An 18,643-nucleotide genomic window follows, 5' to 3' on the forward strand; every position below is an offset into this window, starting at 1 on the left:
GGGCCTCAATGGGGGTTTTTTTCCCGCCCGTACATAAGGAAAAGCGGGGAAAATCCCATAGAGGCGTGTGGGACCATCCTGTATGTTGCCAAGACTCCTGGAACGTGCAAGTCCGAATCTGTCTGCGCCTCATTAACTGCCTGACAGAGCATCGATGTCAAGGTTCTGTGCAGGTTTTCCACCGTACCATCTGTTTGAGGATGGTATGGCAACGTTCTAATATGTTTTTGTACCCAGTACGTCGCACATTTCGCACAGCAACTTGGACGAGAAATTCTAACCCTGATCCATGAGAAGCTGCTCGGGGGCTCCCTTGTCCATCACGTAGCTGTGCAAAAATGCATCGGCAATGGATGCAGCCGTTTGGTTGGGCAATGGCCAAGCCATTGGCCACCGGGAAAAATACTCTACCCCGACCAGGAGAAATGTATTTCCCTTTTGTGTACTCGGAAAAGTTCCCAGGATGTCAAGCGCAACCAATTTGTTAATTCAGAACACTGTAATGGGCTGCAACGAAGGTTGAGACTTTTTCGATGGTGGCTTTCAGTGCACGCAATCAGTGCAACCTTTGACCAAATGGTAGACATCGTTTCACATTCCCGGCCAATGAAATTATCTTTGCAGGGTTAATAAACTTTTTGGATGCCCGATGTGCATCAACTTATTTTTGTGTACTGCCCACATTAACCTACCCTGCAGGGAGGTGGGGACCACAATACATTGATGTTGTGAAACCACCTCATCAGCAGGCCTTCCTGAAGGACGAACCGCGACAAACCTTAGGCCCTGGGTTTTCGTGATCAGTTTCAGCGCGACACCACAAGTTCAACAAGGAAACAAGGTCCATCTGTAGCTGGCCCCATTCGACATGCCTGAGGCCCAAAGTGTTGTCCCTATGTGTGACCGCCCCAGCTGGTGGCGGATCACTCAATGCCGCTACGAACCCTGGTGACCCAGCCATAGGTGGTTTATACTGGCCCACGCCCGACGAACATGCACAATGTTAGTTTAGAGGCAAGCGGGATAATGCGTCTGCATTACAGTGCCTTACACCCTTGCAGTAAATTACCCAGAATGAATACTCCTGGAGTATCTCCAGCCAGCGAGACAGCTGGCTGGAAGGCTGGTCCACTGTCAGAGAGTACTGGAGGGTCGCATGGTCCGTGTGGACTATGAAGTCCCTGCTGTAGAGGTAAGGCCTGTACTGTTGGATGAAGTACACCATGGCCAAAAGTTCCCTGTGGGTAACGCAGTACCGCTGCTCAGCGGTTGACAGGACGTGACTTCCGTATGCAATTTCCCTTTCCACCCCGTTCTTCACCTGGGACAAGACAGCCCCTATGCCCAGGTCGCTAGCGTCAGTGTACAGTATGAACGGCAGGTAAAAATCCAGATAGTCAAGGGGTGGTGCATGGAAAGGCGATCTCGCAGTGCAACAAACGCAGCCTCCTCCTCCTGGCCTCATTTAAACGTCTGGTCTTAAGCCATCAAGGCATGCAAGGGTTTTGTAACCGTCGTGAACTGCAGAACGAACCTTTGGTAATATGACACAAACCCGACGAAACTGCGCACTTCATCCACCGACTTGGGGGTTGGCCAATCGCGTACGCACGCCGTTTTGTCCCGATCTGTAGCTATCACTTTTACGCTGACAATGTGGCCCAAATATCGCACTGAAGTTTGTAGCAAATGGCATCTCGCGGGTTTCAATTTTAGATTAGACTACCGTATCCTGGAGAACACCACCCACAACCTTTGCAAATGCTCCTCGAATGTGCGACCAAACACGATGATGCCATCTAAGTAAATGGAGGCAGGAGTCCCATTGCAGTCCCACCAGGACCAATGTCATAAATCGCTGGAAGGTGGCAGGTGCCAAATGCAATCCCATTGGGAGACAATTAAATTGGAACAGTCCCTGAGGCATTTGGAATGCAGTTTTTGGTCTAGATTGCTCATCCAGGGGAAGTTGCCAAAACCCCGACAATAGGTCCAATGTGAAGAAGAACTGAGCGCCCGAAAACGCATCCAGGGAATCGTCCCTATGTGGAAGCAGGTAAGCGTCTGCTACTGAGACTTTCTTTAATTTATGAAAGTCGATGCAAAACCTTAAGGTTCCATCCTGTTTTTTGACCAACACCACAGGGGCTCCCCAAGGGCTTGTTGAAGGTGAAATTATATCAGCCGCCAACATTTCCTCCACCGCCTGCTCTACATGTTCCTTTTCTACAGGACTCATATGAGTTCTGTCGAATAGAAGCTGCATCGCTTGTATCTATATGGTGTTGCAGCAAGGAAGTACGACCAATATCAAATTCTTTTAGCAACGATCGCAGATCGTTCCGTTGCGCCTGGGATAAATTTGCGTTATCTGCACACAATGTATCTGCCCATGTACCATCCAGCCCGACTCTCTGTTCCACCGCGCCTATGACATCCCCCACATCAGAGTCGACAGCCTTACAACATGCAGCCATCGTGTGAGCTAATCCTGTACCTGCCTGGACCACAGCTGTTCCCAGATCTACATTCAAGACCTGCAAAAATGTCTCCTGATTCATCTGAAGGATTGTCTGCACACCCACCAGCGTAAGCCCTCGGGATCAGCCAATTGAAGTCGTTTACGGTAGCACAAAGGGACTAACATTTGCGTGCCTGGTGGAATCTCTAACGTTTCTCTTGCCAAGGCCTGAACTGTAACGTTCCCCACAGTATTTCTACATGGGGAATCCAAAAAGAACAATCGTTGTCCCAACGGTATCTTGACACATCCGTCAAAATCTTTAGGGGCAGCCTGTTAACAATAAATCGGTCCCCAAGAGGCAAGGCACCGCCAGCGTTTTTGAAACCAATACGGGCCCCGACATCTCAATTTCACCCACGCTTACACATGCCTCTATCTGCTCCATCATGCCCATGCTCTCCCCATTAGCTGCAACACAAGCATTCCCCACCGGCATAACACAAGGGTTCTTTAATGGCAACAAATTATAAATGACGTCGGAGATAATAGTATCCGAGGCCCCTGTGTCAATCAAGACACGGACCTCTATCCCCTGGATGTAACCAGCTACTGCCAACGAACCTGCCGCGGCTGTTATTACTCGGTGCGCCAACTTCATCCACTGTGTACCGGAATTTGGCCACCCATCTGTCGTCAGAACCCGCCATTCACGCTCCATAACAGGCGAATGGGGCGTGAACATGACGTTTGGAATGTGTGATGGCCTAGGTGCATGAGGTGGTGGTGGTTCTGGCCGAGTGTCCAGTGTGTTATGACTTGCGGGCTGGGGGGATGTCGGCGAAGTCGTCGATGGCTGGGCGTCGTCTCAGTATCCCCGCGCAATGTGTACACGGCATATCTGCGCAATAATTATTAAATTCTATAAATGGGGAAAATGCTGAGGAGGGGGCGGGGGGGCTTGTAAAAATCGGGGGTGGACTGTTTTGTAAATAAAACGTGAGCATTTTTTGTTGTACAAATGCATGTTTGAATTCTATTCAAGCTGTGCTACTGGAAATCATGCCAGTGCCTCCAATTATCATGGCTGGTTTGCACCTCTGATTTACACGGTACATACAAATTATAATGTAATATGTTGCATGCTATGAACATATCAAATGTCATCCTCAATGTTTGGTACAGTGTGGCCCATATGTGCTTTGAGTGTCGTGTAAAATGAGCATGATGCAAATGATGAGAAAACAGAAAAACATTTACATGAACATTTCAATAAAAACAGCAGTCAGATGATTACAGTGTAATAAAACACCCCCCCCACCCACTGCATATGACCTATTCGTGCTCGTGGATAGGAGGAACTCAGGAGATATATGTGGCCCCAATGCCATCCCAGCCATCCCAAATATAGTCAAGAGTGGCAGCACAAATAAAACTTAAATGCAACCCTAATTTACAGTAATTGCTAACATAAAAAAATCGCCTACTGTAACAGTGCTTACCTCGTTACAAAAACACTGAATTTCCCTCCCCATAAATTAATATTCTTACAAAAATGCACCGGCGGTCTTCAGGGGTGTAGCATAGCACTGCGTCTCCACTTTAGTGGATGAAGCCGAAGGTTGCTGCAATGAACAAACTTCAATGCAAATAGAACGAGGTTTTCTCCCATCAAGAGGGTCAACAAAGCCTAAATAGGTGGTGAACAATCTAACGCTCCATCAGAAAAAAAGGTGCAAGTCAAGGAGGTATGTTTCGGCGTAAACGTGCATGGAGAAACAATGCAATTGCTCTAAGTTTTCCCTGTTATTAAAGTCGTCGACTCTTAAATCAAATACAATGACCGTATATGCTCTTTCCACTCCATTTCTCCTCGCTCCATTTCCTCTCCTTACATATGAAAATAAAACGATTCATAGTCGTACGAATGGCTCGAGTCATTGATCACAACAAACTATTTTTTTTTGCATATATTCTCGCTTTATTGACTTTAGTAGATGCAATGTTATCGTTACTTAAAATAAACTTGCTTTGAGGCGACACGGCAGCTCCTTCTTCTACACATGGCTGATATGCCAGCCAAGCATGAGACTTAAGGAGGCCATCAGTACGTGTGAAGTAGGCGAATAAAGTGCCAGGATGGCTGCTAGAAATCATCTTATGCTTAACCTGCTGCAGGTGTACGCGGTTTCCATGCAATGCGTGTAAATGTGAATTTGGAAACAAAAGTATAGCACGCGTGTTCTACTGATATCCTCATCCTATACGTGTATATTAAGCAACGCACATTATTTTCACACGTACTACATATTACCATTGCAAATTTCAGTGACTTTAATACTTCATACATTTGAAATATGAAGTATATATTTAGATTCATTAAATTACCTAGCGCTGCATGTCCGAGCCCTCGTCGAGCCACGCACGGGGCGAGGAGCGGCGGTAAGACGGCATTAAGCCGGGCGTGGGACCGCAGCATGTCAGGTCGCCCTGGCCCAGCAGACTCTCCCCACCGCAGTGGCAGAAGGCGCAACGGTGGCCCAGGGTGTCATTGCTGCAGGTGGAATTCACACAAATCAGCTCCACTTGAGTACAATATCCCCTCGTTAATCGCGAGGGATACGTCCTGGAAACGCTCGCGAATAGAACATTTCGCGGATCGTGAATTACTTTCAATAAATATGTACATAAGCTATGAAATACATGAACATTATCTCATCGCCTTCTCTCCCATCACTTTTTCTCTTTTGGTGTAGTCGTGTAGAGTTCCAGATGCGATTGGCGGATAGTCAAAATTGTGGATAGCAAGTTCGTGATTAACGAGGGAATACTGTCCACATTTTCTAAATGCAGTTGCTGCTTTGGTGGTCACATTTTCCTTCCATGTGATTTTACGTGAAAGAGTAATCCTATGGATGACAGTGGTGGTGAGCAAAATCACAGGTTACTGTAAAATGGATCCCTTTTAAGAATGAAGCTATTTATGGAGAAAATCGCACTGCTGTCACTTTGCAAAGGCATATTTTGAAGATATTTACTACTATGAGCCAAGAATGTCTGTGTGTCCCGCGCGTGACGTCACTCCACGTCGGCCAGCCCCCCTAATTAATAATCATGAACAGGTGACGTCCTCCACATGGATCCCCCCCCCCCCATTAATAATCATGAGCAGGTGACGTCACTCCACATCGAACATAAAGAGGTGACATCTCCCAAATGGACACCCCCCACCCCATTCATAATAATTAGCGGGTGACGTTACTCCACATGGGGGAGCGAGGCCCCTCCTCCCCCCTCCTGAGCGTCAACTTACAACCCTCACTACAAAGGCAGAACCCTCAAGTCACCCGATCTCTGTAACGCTATTAATACATCAAAGTAAAAAGGATGTCATGATCAAGAAGGGATTATAACCTTAAAATGAAATAGGTCTGTGTCACTGCGCCCTTACAAATTGCACACGCATTAATGCAATAAATATCACGTCGCGGTCTGCTTTTAGATTGCAAGTTTCAGATTTACTGCAATACACCCGTCCTTGGACGGGCAAAAGGCGAATTACTTAATACGCTTCCAGGCTGCGCTGAGTCTGTAGCTATCACAGCGGTTGAAATTATTTGTATTTTTTCAATTTCGATTGATTTTCTAATTAGTCTTGGCCAGTAATAATTAATCTTGATTTGAAGCTTTCGTGACTGCAGGAATCCATACTCTTTGGTTCTTTCGGTAAAGTCACGTGACTTTACCGAAAGAACCAAAGAGTACAGTAATAATTAGTTTTGCATAACACGTCAACATTATAAAAATCAATTGAATGTCCTTGTTGGCAAACATGTTCTGCCACTGCTGACAGCTGTGTCTTAGATAATTTAATGTTCCTTTGGTGTTATTTTTAGTCTTACGCTAATGTTCAATATAGCATTTACAGCCTAAGCAATTGATCCGATATATACCTCCTGTTGATAACTTCGGTAATTCATCTTTTGGACAAGACACTAGTTTTTGAATTTTGTGTACAGTCCCAAATCTCATTTTCATGTTTTGCTTTTGCTAAACACAGGCTAATTTGTCAGTAACTCCTGAGATATATGGTATATTACTATGATCACTTTCAGCAGTATAGTTGTTTGGTATTTTTTTGGCATTCAATGCTCTGTTAATTTGAGCATTATTGTAGCCATTCAGTCGTAGTGCTTCTTTAACATGTTTAATCTCTCTCAACCGAGAGGATGGTTATAAACTCAGCAATCATTGGAAAGATGTCATCAACCACTTTGGGTCGTGACTTGATTTGTGTTTTCTTGTCGGGGGAGCACAGGTCAAGTCATGACTTGATTTGTGTCGCTTTCTTGTTGTCTTGCCCCACGGCACATGTGCCCCGCCCACTTCGTTCTGACACCGAGACGTTTTGTGGCACTGCGTGTTCCGTGCTTCGCATTGGTGTTCTATGACCCCAGGGCACATATGCCCCGCCCACTTCGTTGCCCCACAGGAGCTTTTGCACTTGTGCCACGCCCATTTTTGAAACCTTTATAAACGGTTGCCTTAGGTGACCATCTCCCTCTTTTCTCCTGAAGGCGATCGCTTGTGTTGTGATCAAAACGTCCTGGTTTTTAAAAAATCTTTATTATTTTTATTTTATATTACTGAGAGAACCAAGAATAAGTCTACATTATAGACTGCCAGTACGCTCACTCAGGTTAAGAACCAGGCTACAGTCTACATTATAGACTGCCAGTACGCTCACCGAGGTTAAGAACTAGGCTACAGTCTACATTATCGACTGCCAGTACTCACTCCGATTAAGAACCAGGCTACAGTCAACATTAATGTGTTTTTATTTTATTTACATTTTTCCATTTTATTTTTATTCACTTTATTTGTATTTTTCTATTTACGTGACTTTACCGAAAGAAACAAAATAATATGAATCTCTCTCCTTAGACTTTCACCATCTGACACTGTTTTTGCCCGATGTATGAGCGTCTTGATGAGAGAAGATTTCTGTGCTGGGTGATGATGCGAATCTGTATTCAGATAGGCATCAGTGTGCGTTCCCTTTCGGTAGACGCTGTGTGTTATTTTACCATTTTGACCGCCTCCAAGCAAAATATACAGGAAGGGCAGTGTGTTGTTCACCTCCATTTCCATCAAACGAAATTGAGAATAAGTAATATAATTAAAAAACGTTTTTAAAAAACACGCTTTTATGAAATGTACTAGTAATGGCAGAACTCCACGACTCCCGAAGTTTGCCATAACGTAAGGGACCGTGGTGATTTACAGCCAACGTCAACTGAGCGTGGACAATTAGACCCAAGCCGAAACATAACATATAAAAAAGTATGTTTGAAATTTGTTATTTCTTTTTTATGATAGAATATAGTATTGTCATAAGTATGACATAAGTATACCAAGTTTGCAGTCAATACCACATTGGGAAGTGGGTTAAAATTGAGTTACAAGATTTGAGGATACAACAACGACAACAGCAACAGACAGAGTGAGTTAATAAAAGGCGTGTAAAGATACAAATAATTTCAACCGCTGTAATATCTACAGACTCAGCGCAGCCTGGAAGCGTATTATTAAGTAATACACAATACATTGCAATTCTTATAGAGGAGTCACATGCTAAGTGGCTGATTACTGATCTATTGCAATACCCCTCCGCCTCTGATCTCGAAACCTGATGGGGTTCAACAATGATGACGTCATCCTTCGCCCGAAGATGCTGGATGTAATTACCAGCGAAACGTCGTACTCTAATTTTAAATGCTGTGGATTCACTCTTCAAACACACCGGTAGGCTGAAGAAGTAATTAATTGGCGTTTTATTAATGTGACACATTTTTTACTGATTGGCCGTGTCGGGTGGTGGAGGGTTGCGACACATTTATAATAACGCGATTTAACCCAAAAACATTATTATGAATCCTCACTCTTTGTTTCGCTATACATGATTTCATCCCTTGTTATTGAACTAAAGGGTGTGCAGTCGCTCTCCATTTTGTGTGTGTGTACTCTTTATTATAACGAACACCTTGTGAAAGACCCAACGCAGAAGAACCCTGGGTTTGATCTACCATGAAGTTCATGGTCCACCCTAAACCACATCTGCACAAACCATGGCAGATGCGGATATCTCATGCACAAATGTAAAATGAAAAACTCTCCAGTGTGCGACTGTGGTCATCCAGAACAGACCGGATAACACGCAACAACACAATGCCCGATTCACAGATACAAAGGAGACATTACACTGTTACTGACGCGGTTACCTGGCTTGACCACCTGAATGTGAAATTGTAGTTGTTTCTCTATATCTACATCAACAGCCATACGAAAGAAGAATATTTGAAAATGTCACTTCAACACAAAACACCGCGTCTCCATTTACTCTTCCCTCACATGCGGCACTTGCGCCCAACGCTCCCACCACTGACACGGAATTCCCACCCTGACACTATAACTTGAATGTTGATGATTCGCCATCCAGACGTCCGTATGACTGACGTTGACCGGACGGCTAGTTGCCTGTGTGAACAGTTGTGAAGGTGCCGTTGTGCCATCCATGAGCGGCGATGATGATTTGCCACCTCGGCGTCTGTCTAACGTCCTCAACACGTGGACGGCTAAATATTTCCATGAGGCAGTGAACATTTTCGATGTGCCATTGTGCGTGTTGAATTTATATTAGACTAGCTTTACTACCCGGCTTCGCACGGGACTTGGATTCACCACGCCCGGCACCCTTTGTCTCCCCAGTGGCGATGTTCACACACCACAGCAGTTTCTCGTTTGAGGCTGAGTCGACCTAGGGGAGGCCCAAGAGCGGTTGAAATAATCGTCACCGGTGGTGGCCGTGAGCAGGGGGTTCGTAGCGCATGGCGCTAACCACTACACTACAATGCGTTACGCTTCCACATGCGCGGATCACATGACAGATCTGACGTCACAGCCCACTTCCGTGCAAAAAAATATATGCATTATTGAGCCCCCCCCCCCCCTCCAAAAAAACACAAAAGTGTATTTTTAAAAATTTTGCATGGTGTACAGTCTGGAAAGTACCCACTTGGCAAATTTCAAGTTTGTTGCATGTCGGGAAGTACGCTAAACATTTTGAACAGACATACATAATCACAACTTTGCCTTTTGTATATATGAAGATTACACTATGTAACACAATTTTTGTTCCTGGGTAGTAAGTATTATTTCGTAATTGCTTATGCCTAAAAAGTATAGAAAATGGCTATTATTCCCCACAAACTTTGCTTTTGTGACCCGGACATTGATATTTTGAAATTTACCTATTTTCAATGAGAAAATGGGCGAATATGTGTCTTTACCTTCACATAAAGTCAGAAAAAAACTACATATGAATCAAACTTAACATCTAGTTATACTAAAGTAATACAAAAATGACTACAAAAGATTTAGAAGTGAGTAGTTTTTCGAGATTTATGATTGTACAGTAAATCACTTTCACAAATAAGCCCCCAAATGGAGTTTCCCGTCATGTTCTCGTTATACTGTCCTTGGTAGCGGCGTTCAAAGTCCAGTATATCCTGATGGAAGTGCTTGCCTTGGTCCTCCTAGTACGCTCCCATGTTCTCCTTGAATTATCAAGATGAGCATCAAGGATACGGACTTTGAGGGACATCCTACACCCCATTGTGCTGTAGATCTTCACCAGTCTCAACCAGCTCCACATAGTTTTAGACCATGTTATTGACCAGGAAGCCATGAACCACTGCGACAAAGCTGTTCCAAGCCGCTTTCTCCTTACTAGTGAGCTTCTTGGGGAATTAATTGCACTCCAGGATCTTCTTTATCTGTGGTACGATGAAGACACCGGCTTTGACCTTTGCATCAAACAGCTTAGGGAAGAAGTCTTGAAGGTACTTGAAGGTTGCCAACTCCTTATCTACAACTCTGACAAATTGTTTCAAAAATGGTTTCATAAGGCCTAATTTGATGTGCAGTGGTGGCATCAGCACCTTCCGGGGGTCCACCAGTGGCTCCCACTTGACATTGTTCCTCCCCATAGAGAACTCAGTCCGCTGTGGCCAGTCCCGCCTGTGGTAGTACACCTTGGTGTATCTGCTGTCGCAAAGGCAAAGATAGCAGGGAAACTTGCTAAAACCGCCTTGGAGACCCATCAGGAATGCCACCATTTTGAAGTCTCCAATGACCTCCCAACCGTACTCATCATACTTCAAGGCGTCCAGCAAGGTCTTGATGCTGTTGTAATCCTCTTTGAGGTGCACCGAGTGAACCAGGGGAGGAGACGGGTACTTGTTACCATTATGGAGCAGCACAGCTTTGAGGCTCCTAGATGAGCTGTCAATGAAGAGGCGCCACTCATTCTGGCTACAGGCGATTCCGATTGCCTCGAACAAACTGGTCACATTGTGACAGAAGCAGAGCCCATCTTGACGGGTGAAGAAGCTTCAAAAAGGTTGGTGATGCTTCCTTTGATCTGTGAATTGCACACTTTCATCCAACAAGTTCCACTGCTTGAGCCTAGACGTCAAAAGCTCGGCATTGGACTTGGTGAGACCAAGATCTCTGATCAAGTCGTTGAGGTCTTTTTGGTTGGGGTAGTATGGGTTTCTCTCCTCAGCTCCACCTCTGAAATTGTCATCTGGATCTACAACGTCTTCCTCGCTCTGACTTGCTGCTCTCTTCTAAAGACGGCTGCTCTCTCTCCGGAAGAGTGAGTACGGGGAGCTCATGGCAGTGTGGCACCAGGGCGATGGATGAAGAATGGTCCGGATACGTGATAGCAGGTGCATTCGTGCCAGTCCGACGTTTGGAAGGGTCCACCATGCAGAACTAGCAGTTGCTTGAGTGGTCAGTGGGTTCCCGACAAATTCTTGGGGGAGCGAACTTCATTGCTCTCTTTCCCCTCTGTACCATCCTACAAAAATACATTTATTTCACCCATGACTAATGTGTAAGAGATTCTCGCAACATTTTTCATATATGATATATTTTGTCAATAATATTGAAAATTGTAAAACATTTAAAAATTATTAACTTTTTAAATTTTACATATTTTAAGAAATTGTCCATCTTACCTTCCAGAGTTTTTATTTGCATTGCTCGCAGGTGACATGAGGTGCCCAGGGTTTGTCTTGATCCCCGACAGGCATGACGAAATATGCCTTGTTGACCGCACACATCTTAGGAGATGCTTCCAGAGTACTTTTTCGCTCTTGTCTTGATAAATTGGCCACAGAAATAGCAAAATGCGTCTGCCAGATGCTTGCAGCCTCTTGATGCCATCTCAGATGCAGATATGTATCCACAGAAGCCTGTGGGATTTCCAAGAGCCAGCAAAAGGTTGTGGGCTCTCCACGAGTCGACGCATTTTTGCTCTTCCAAGAATAGAACCCAACTATGTTGACCAGCCGGCACCATGAAACAGGTGACCCACCCAGTTACATTGCCAAATGTATTTATATATAAAAACAATGACCCATTTTTGCTGGAACTCCTTACAGAGTCTCAACACTCTCTTTTTAAGGAGGTTCTGCATTGTGATGTTTGGCCGATTCGATTCATGAGTGTTTGCCATGTAGAGCACCTGGAGAAAATTTTAACGTGTAAAAGGGGTTGCACTGACAGCTCTGCAGTGATTCGATTCCACAATCCATTGCATTACTGCCTGTCCACCTCACAGGCCAAGCCTACAATATTGGTTGCTCACAGGCAGTCTTCTATCCAAGTACTAACCAGGCTTAGATTCCGAGATCCAACGAGATTGGGAACAGTGATGGTGATTTTGGTCATAAGCACATAAATGTTTCAGTTTTATTAGTTGTACTGACAGATTACATGAAATTGTTCACTGTGCTGTACTTTGCTCTTCTGCCAGGTTTCTGTTTTAGTCGTGTATCTTATAGTAAAGCTGCTGTGAGTGGTACAATCTTGGTGCTTTTGTTCCATCGTCCAGTAAAGGGATTTCATAGCAATGTTTCATCATTAACTGAACTAAAAACTATACTTATTGGAAATACACACGACACCAATTGCATTCCAACACAGATAGCAGTAAATTTTCTTTACAAGTTAGGCTGAACGTGTTGACTGCAACTTATACAAGTAACTGTAGCATCCCTATCATTCATCTCTTTACTTTGGGAGTTGTCACAGTGCATCAGTGCACAGCCTCATACCTCTCAAACAAGTCATGCGCAGCGGCAGCCCCTCTCCCATCGAGCCATACTTCAATACACATCACTGCAATCTTGCATGCTCAGCAGACGATCAGAGACACAGCAATGCTGCTTGTAATGCATGTTTAATCCCAGAAATACTAAATATGTATTTAGTTGTGCAAAAATACCTCCCTGAGCTTCAAGACTATGTTTCAGGAAGGTCCTGATCGATCATTTTTATAAAATTTTCAGCTATGTAGAGGCTGCATGTTTTTCAACGCTGTATGAAATCGTGTGTTGTGATGTACCACACACACAAATACCACAATGATTTTTGCACTCTTATAAATACATATATATGGTTTATTGGATATATGTTTCCATTAAAGATGTTAATAAGTTAACACAAAATAATATCTTTCATCCAGGAAAGGCTCACCGTGTCATATGATCTCTTTTCAGTAGTTTCTGTTTGGGATGTCAAGCCAATTACATGTTTTACTTTATACATTCACTAGCTTTACTACCCGGCTTCGCCCGGGACTTGGATTCTCGACGCCCGGCCGTATTTGTCTCCCCAGTGGCGATGTTCACACCACGGTTACTCGTTTGAGGCTGAGTCGACCTAGGGGAGGCCCAGGACCGGTTCAAATGATCGTCACAGGTGGTGGTAGTAAGTGGGAATCGAACTCGGGTCGCCGAGTTCATAGCGCAGCGCACTAACCACTACACTACCGCTCGCCCCACACACGCGCCTCCCGTCCATAGGTACACATACACGCGCTTGCTACAGACACACATCTTTAACGGTGCGTACCAGGGCCGGCCCGAGGCATAAGCGAACTAAGCGGCTGCTTGGGGCCCCCTGGCCACCTTCTAGCACAGATGAGTCTGCGTGGTGGGAGGGGGGCCCCCAAATCAAATTCTGCTTAGGGCCCCCAAGAGGCTCGGGCCGGCACTGGTGCGTACGGCAGTAAACGACAGGAATAATAAAGCAATGCTGCGCGAAGAACGTCTTAGACCTGCAAAACATTTGTATGGCACTTTACTCACGGAGGGTTGGGGGGGGGATGCGTGATGAGCAGGCACACTGCGTTACGCTTCCGCACGCGCGGGTCACATGCCAGATGTGACGTGACAGCTCACTTGCCGTGCAAAATATATGCATTATTGCGCCCCCCCCCCCCCCAAAAGAATACAAAAGTAATGTTTTTATAAGTTTTGCATGGTGTACATTCTGGAAAGTACCCACATGGCAAATTTAACGTTTTTTGCATGTCGGGAAGTACGCTAAACATTTTCAACAGACACACATTCACAAATTTCCCTTTTTTATATATATAAATAGCAGTAAAACCCGGCGTTGCACGGGTCTTCACGTGTTGTCTGAGTTGGAGGCTTTGTATTTTGTGGTTTGCATGTGGACGCGTTCGTAAAAACAAAGTTTTTCACTATAAATTCTTTATATGCGTGGCAGCGAACTTAATATAAAGGATTTAAAAATATATTCGCCTGTGAAGGACGCGGGGATCGATCCCGCGACCTTTGGCATGGGAAGCGAGGGCGCTACCAACTGCGCTACTCCGCCACGGCCTCGATGAATGGGCCAATCGCAGCGCTAGGAAAACCAAACGGACCAATCGTGTCTCGCAAATCCCTCACATTTCGTCCAATGAAACTGCGTATGGTCCGGCGACACACAGACACACACACAGACAGACAGACAGATTTGCGATTTTATATATATAGATGTACGTGGATAACATAATAGTGCCCAGAGAAGACCCGTTATTATGAAGGATAATAAACTCCACAGAGGCAGATCAGCAACATACTTGCTGTACTGCCTCTAATAGGCACTCACCTGCTCTACATGATGCTTTTATAATCCACTAACTCTGCTCCAAGGTACTGAATTACAGATGTGTGCGAGCACCATTTCGTTTTACAATTCCGCTGTTGATTTATCAAACGTCAGCCATACATTGTTAGAATGGAGGCATTCCATACATTTAGCAATCTATACTGTTTCTACTTACACAGTACCAATCTTTGGTAACCATTTTCAGTGGTCTGACACATATGTAAGTTTAATTATTGCAAAAGTAATTTGTTTTCAATATTGATGACCATCACATAAGCTAATTCATACTGACATGATTGCCAGCTGAGATAATGATACTATTTCAAAAGTCATGTTTTAAGTGAAAGGCAAGAATCAAAAGCTGATAATAAAGAATATTTTTTGCTCAGACGTAGTTTGGGATGGTTTTAAGCGGAAACCTGATAATTGTATGTATTTATTTATGAATGCCCTATATTTGTGCCTATTTTCTCGTGAAAAATATCACCATGGAGAAACGTATGACAGTGTGTTGGTGAGCAATGGTGGTATTTTTGGTTACAGAAATATAATTACTCGAAGGTATGAGCGGCCATTAGATGAAACTGGTGACAGAATGGCAGCCATGGGAGGAGACATTCCTGATAATAAAAGTGGTGTTTACTGGCAGAGTCCGAGTTGGTGGTTGGAGTGAGTGTCACCACACCTGGCGGCGGTGAGCTGGAGTTAATATATATTTTAATGACTTTAGTGGAGATGGAGCGATGAAGTCAGCTCATGCACAGGAGTGAGATGACAGAACCATGAGAGATGACAAAGATGTGGGGAAGACTTCCTTCAGCAATAAACAGATAACATTTGATGATTACAAATAATTGATATATGGTATTTATCCATTCGTCAGACTGCCATATCCTTACCATTATCCTGTTTTCGCTACAGTACGAGTTTGAAGCCTGTACCTTAAACATTTTTCCATTTTCTGTTTCGCAACTGTACTTTTTCTGGCAATGATTTGATATAATTTGTGTACAAATATACGATAATTGGTGTATACATGACTGCATATCCATTGTTTATATACTACACATTTGTGCATGTGTGCATGCTTATGTAATGTGTATGTGTAATGCGAGCGTAAATGGGGTTGCTGCTGGGCTCTGGCCCAATCACACGGCCCGGGGTATTGGGGGCGGAGCCTGGTATGGGGGGCGTGTGGGAGGGGCCGCCGTTCACCTCGGCTCCAATGGGAAGCGAGGTGAATGGAGGTGGAGCCAGCAGGGCAGTATGGGATGGCTGGATCTGACGATCCGGAAGAGGAGGAGTCAGGGTCACATGGGAGAGAGGATATAGAGGGGAGCCCGGAAGAGATCGGGGCCAGTTGTTGGAGTGAAGAAGCGGGACCACGTTGGGTGGCCGCCGCGCCATCAGCCACGTGGCTGATGGGGCTTCGGCACACCGTCGGCCAGCGGTGTGCGGAGCGGGGAGAAGCGGAGCGACTGACGGGAGAGAGCGTGCGGGGCGTGCGCGAGAAGGAGCTGACGGGAGAGCGCGTGCGGGGCACGCGCGAAGAGGAGCTAACGGAGGAGCGTGTGTGGCACACGAGAGGAGTATGAGATGAACATCGATCGCCTGCTCACTACCAGATACTTGGAGTATGTATGCATGTATGTTGAACTTCTTTTGTGGCGTACGTAGCCAACCAGTGCGAGTTTCCTATTGCCCGGCTCTCTGACAATCACATGCTAATCATCTTATTGGCAACTGTGATGTTTCCATCCTACTTGCCTATGTCAGCTGTTATTTCTGACTCACCAGGCTAAATGTCTCCCTATGTGTGTGTCTCTCTCTCTCTGTGTGTCTCTCTGTGTTGTGTCTCTGTGTGTGTCTCTGTGTGTGTGTCTCTCTGTGTGTGTCTCTATGTGTGTCTTTCTCTCTGTGTATCTCTCTGGGTGTATGTCTCTCTCTGTGTGTCTCTCTTCCGGTAAAACAACCCCCTACCTCCTCGTGGTGCCGGACGGGCAACGCTGTCGTTGGAGCTGATCTACCCTCTGACTATCGACTAGTCATCTGTAAGATGTGCCTGCCATTCTTCCACTCTGTTGGTGGGTGTACACCCAGGACCAGGAAAGGCACCTACAGTGAGGGAAAACAGTATTTGATCCCCTGCTGATTTTGTACGTTTGCCCACTGACAAAGAAATTATCAGTCTATAATTTTAATGGTAGGTTTCTTTGAACAGTGAGAGACAGAATAACAAAAACATATCCAGAAAAACGCATGTCAAAAATGTTATAAATTGATTTGCATTTTAATGAGGGAAATAAGTATTTGACCCCTCTGCAAAACATGACTTAGTACTTGGTGGTAAAACCCTTGTTGGCAATCACAGAGGTCAGACGTTTCTTGTAGTTGGCCACCAGGTTTGCACACATCACCGGAAGGATTTTGTCCCACTCCTCTTTGCAAATCTTCTCCAAGTTATTAAGGTTTCGAAGCTGACGTTTGGAAACTCGAACCTTCAGCTCCCTCCACAGATTTTCTATGGGATAAAGGTCTGGAGACTGGCTAGGCCACTCCAGGACCTTAATGTGCTTCTTCTTGAGCCACTCCTTTGTTGCCTTGGCCGTGTGATTTGGGTCATTGTCATGCTGGAATACCCATCCACGACCCATTTTCAATGCCCTCGCTGAGGGAAGGAGGTTCTCACCCAAGATTTGACGGTACATGGCCCCGTCCATCGTCCCTTTGATGCGGTGAAGTTGTCCTGTCCCCTTAGCAGAAAATCACCCCCAAAGCATAATGTTTCCACCTCCATGTTTGACGGTGGGGATGGTGTTCTTGGGGTCATAGGCAGCATTCCTCCTCCAAACACGGCGAGTTGAGTTGATGCCAAAGAGCTTCATTTTGGTCTCATCTGACCACAACACTTTCACCCAGTTGTCCTCTGAATCATTCAGATGTTCATTGGCAAACTTCAGACGGGCATGTTTATGTGCTTTCTTGAGAAGGGGGACCTTGCGGGCACTGCAGGATTTCAGTCCTTCACGGCGTAGTGTGTTACCAACTGTTTTCTTGGTGACTATGGTCCCAGCTGCCTGGAGATCATTGACAAGATCTTCCCGTGTAGTTCTGGGCTGATTCCTCACCGTTCTCATGATCATTGCAACTCCACAAGGTGAGATCTTGCATGGAGCCCCAGGCTGAGGGAGATTGACAGTTCCTTTGTGTTTCTTCCATTTGCGAATAATCTCACCAACTGTTGTCACCTTCTCACCAGGCTGCTTGGCGATGGTCTTGTAGCCCATTCCAGCCTTGTGTAGATCTACAATCTTGTCCCTGACATCCTTGGAGAGTTCTTTAGTCTTGGCCATGGTGGAGAGTTTGGAATCTGATTGATTGATTGCTTCTGTGATATTAGGAGCACTCCATTTAAGAGTGTGCTCCTAATCTCAGCTTGTTACCTGTATAAAAGACACCTGGGAGCCAGAAATATTTCTGATTGAGAGGGGGTCAAATACTTATTTCCCTCATTAAAATGCAAATCAATTTATAACATTTTTGACATGCTTTTTCTGGATTTTGTTGTTGTTATTCTGTCTCTCACTGTTCAAATAAATCTACCATTAAAATAATAGACTGATCATTTCTTTGTCAGTGGGCAAACGTACAAAATCAGCAGGGGATCAAATACTTTTTTCCCTCACTGTAGCAGAGATGATCTCCCAAGTGAAATGCTGACGGAGGGTAGCATTTGTGCACAGAATGCCCTACATGACATCATATCAACAGTCTGGATCACTGGACGGGTTCCGCAGGACTGGAAGGATGCCCTGGTGGTCCCCATCTTTAAGAAGTGAGACCACACAGGGGCATCTCTCTTCAGTGTGCCGGGAAAGGTCCTGGCAAGGATTATTCAACACCACCTTGCCAGGCACGCTGAGGAGAGGTTTGCGGAGCCCCAATGTGGTTTCAGGAAAGGACGATCCTGCACAGATGCCATATTTTCTGTCCTCTTGCTACAGCAGAGGTGTAGAGAATTCCAACAAGACCTACATCTCTGCTTTATTGACGTGGTCAAGGCCTATGATACCATCAGTAGACCTGGGCTCTGGGTTATTCTTCGTGCTTTTGGAGTCCCTGACCCGCTGCTCATGATCATTAAGGACCCTC

The sequence above is a fragment of the Lampetra planeri genome, chromosome 1, assembly GCF_965212315.1.
Source record: "Lampetra planeri chromosome 1, kcLamPlan1.2.h2, whole genome shotgun sequence".
Taxonomy (NCBI): domain Eukaryota; kingdom Metazoa; phylum Chordata; class Hyperoartia; order Petromyzontiformes; family Petromyzontidae; genus Lampetra; species Lampetra planeri.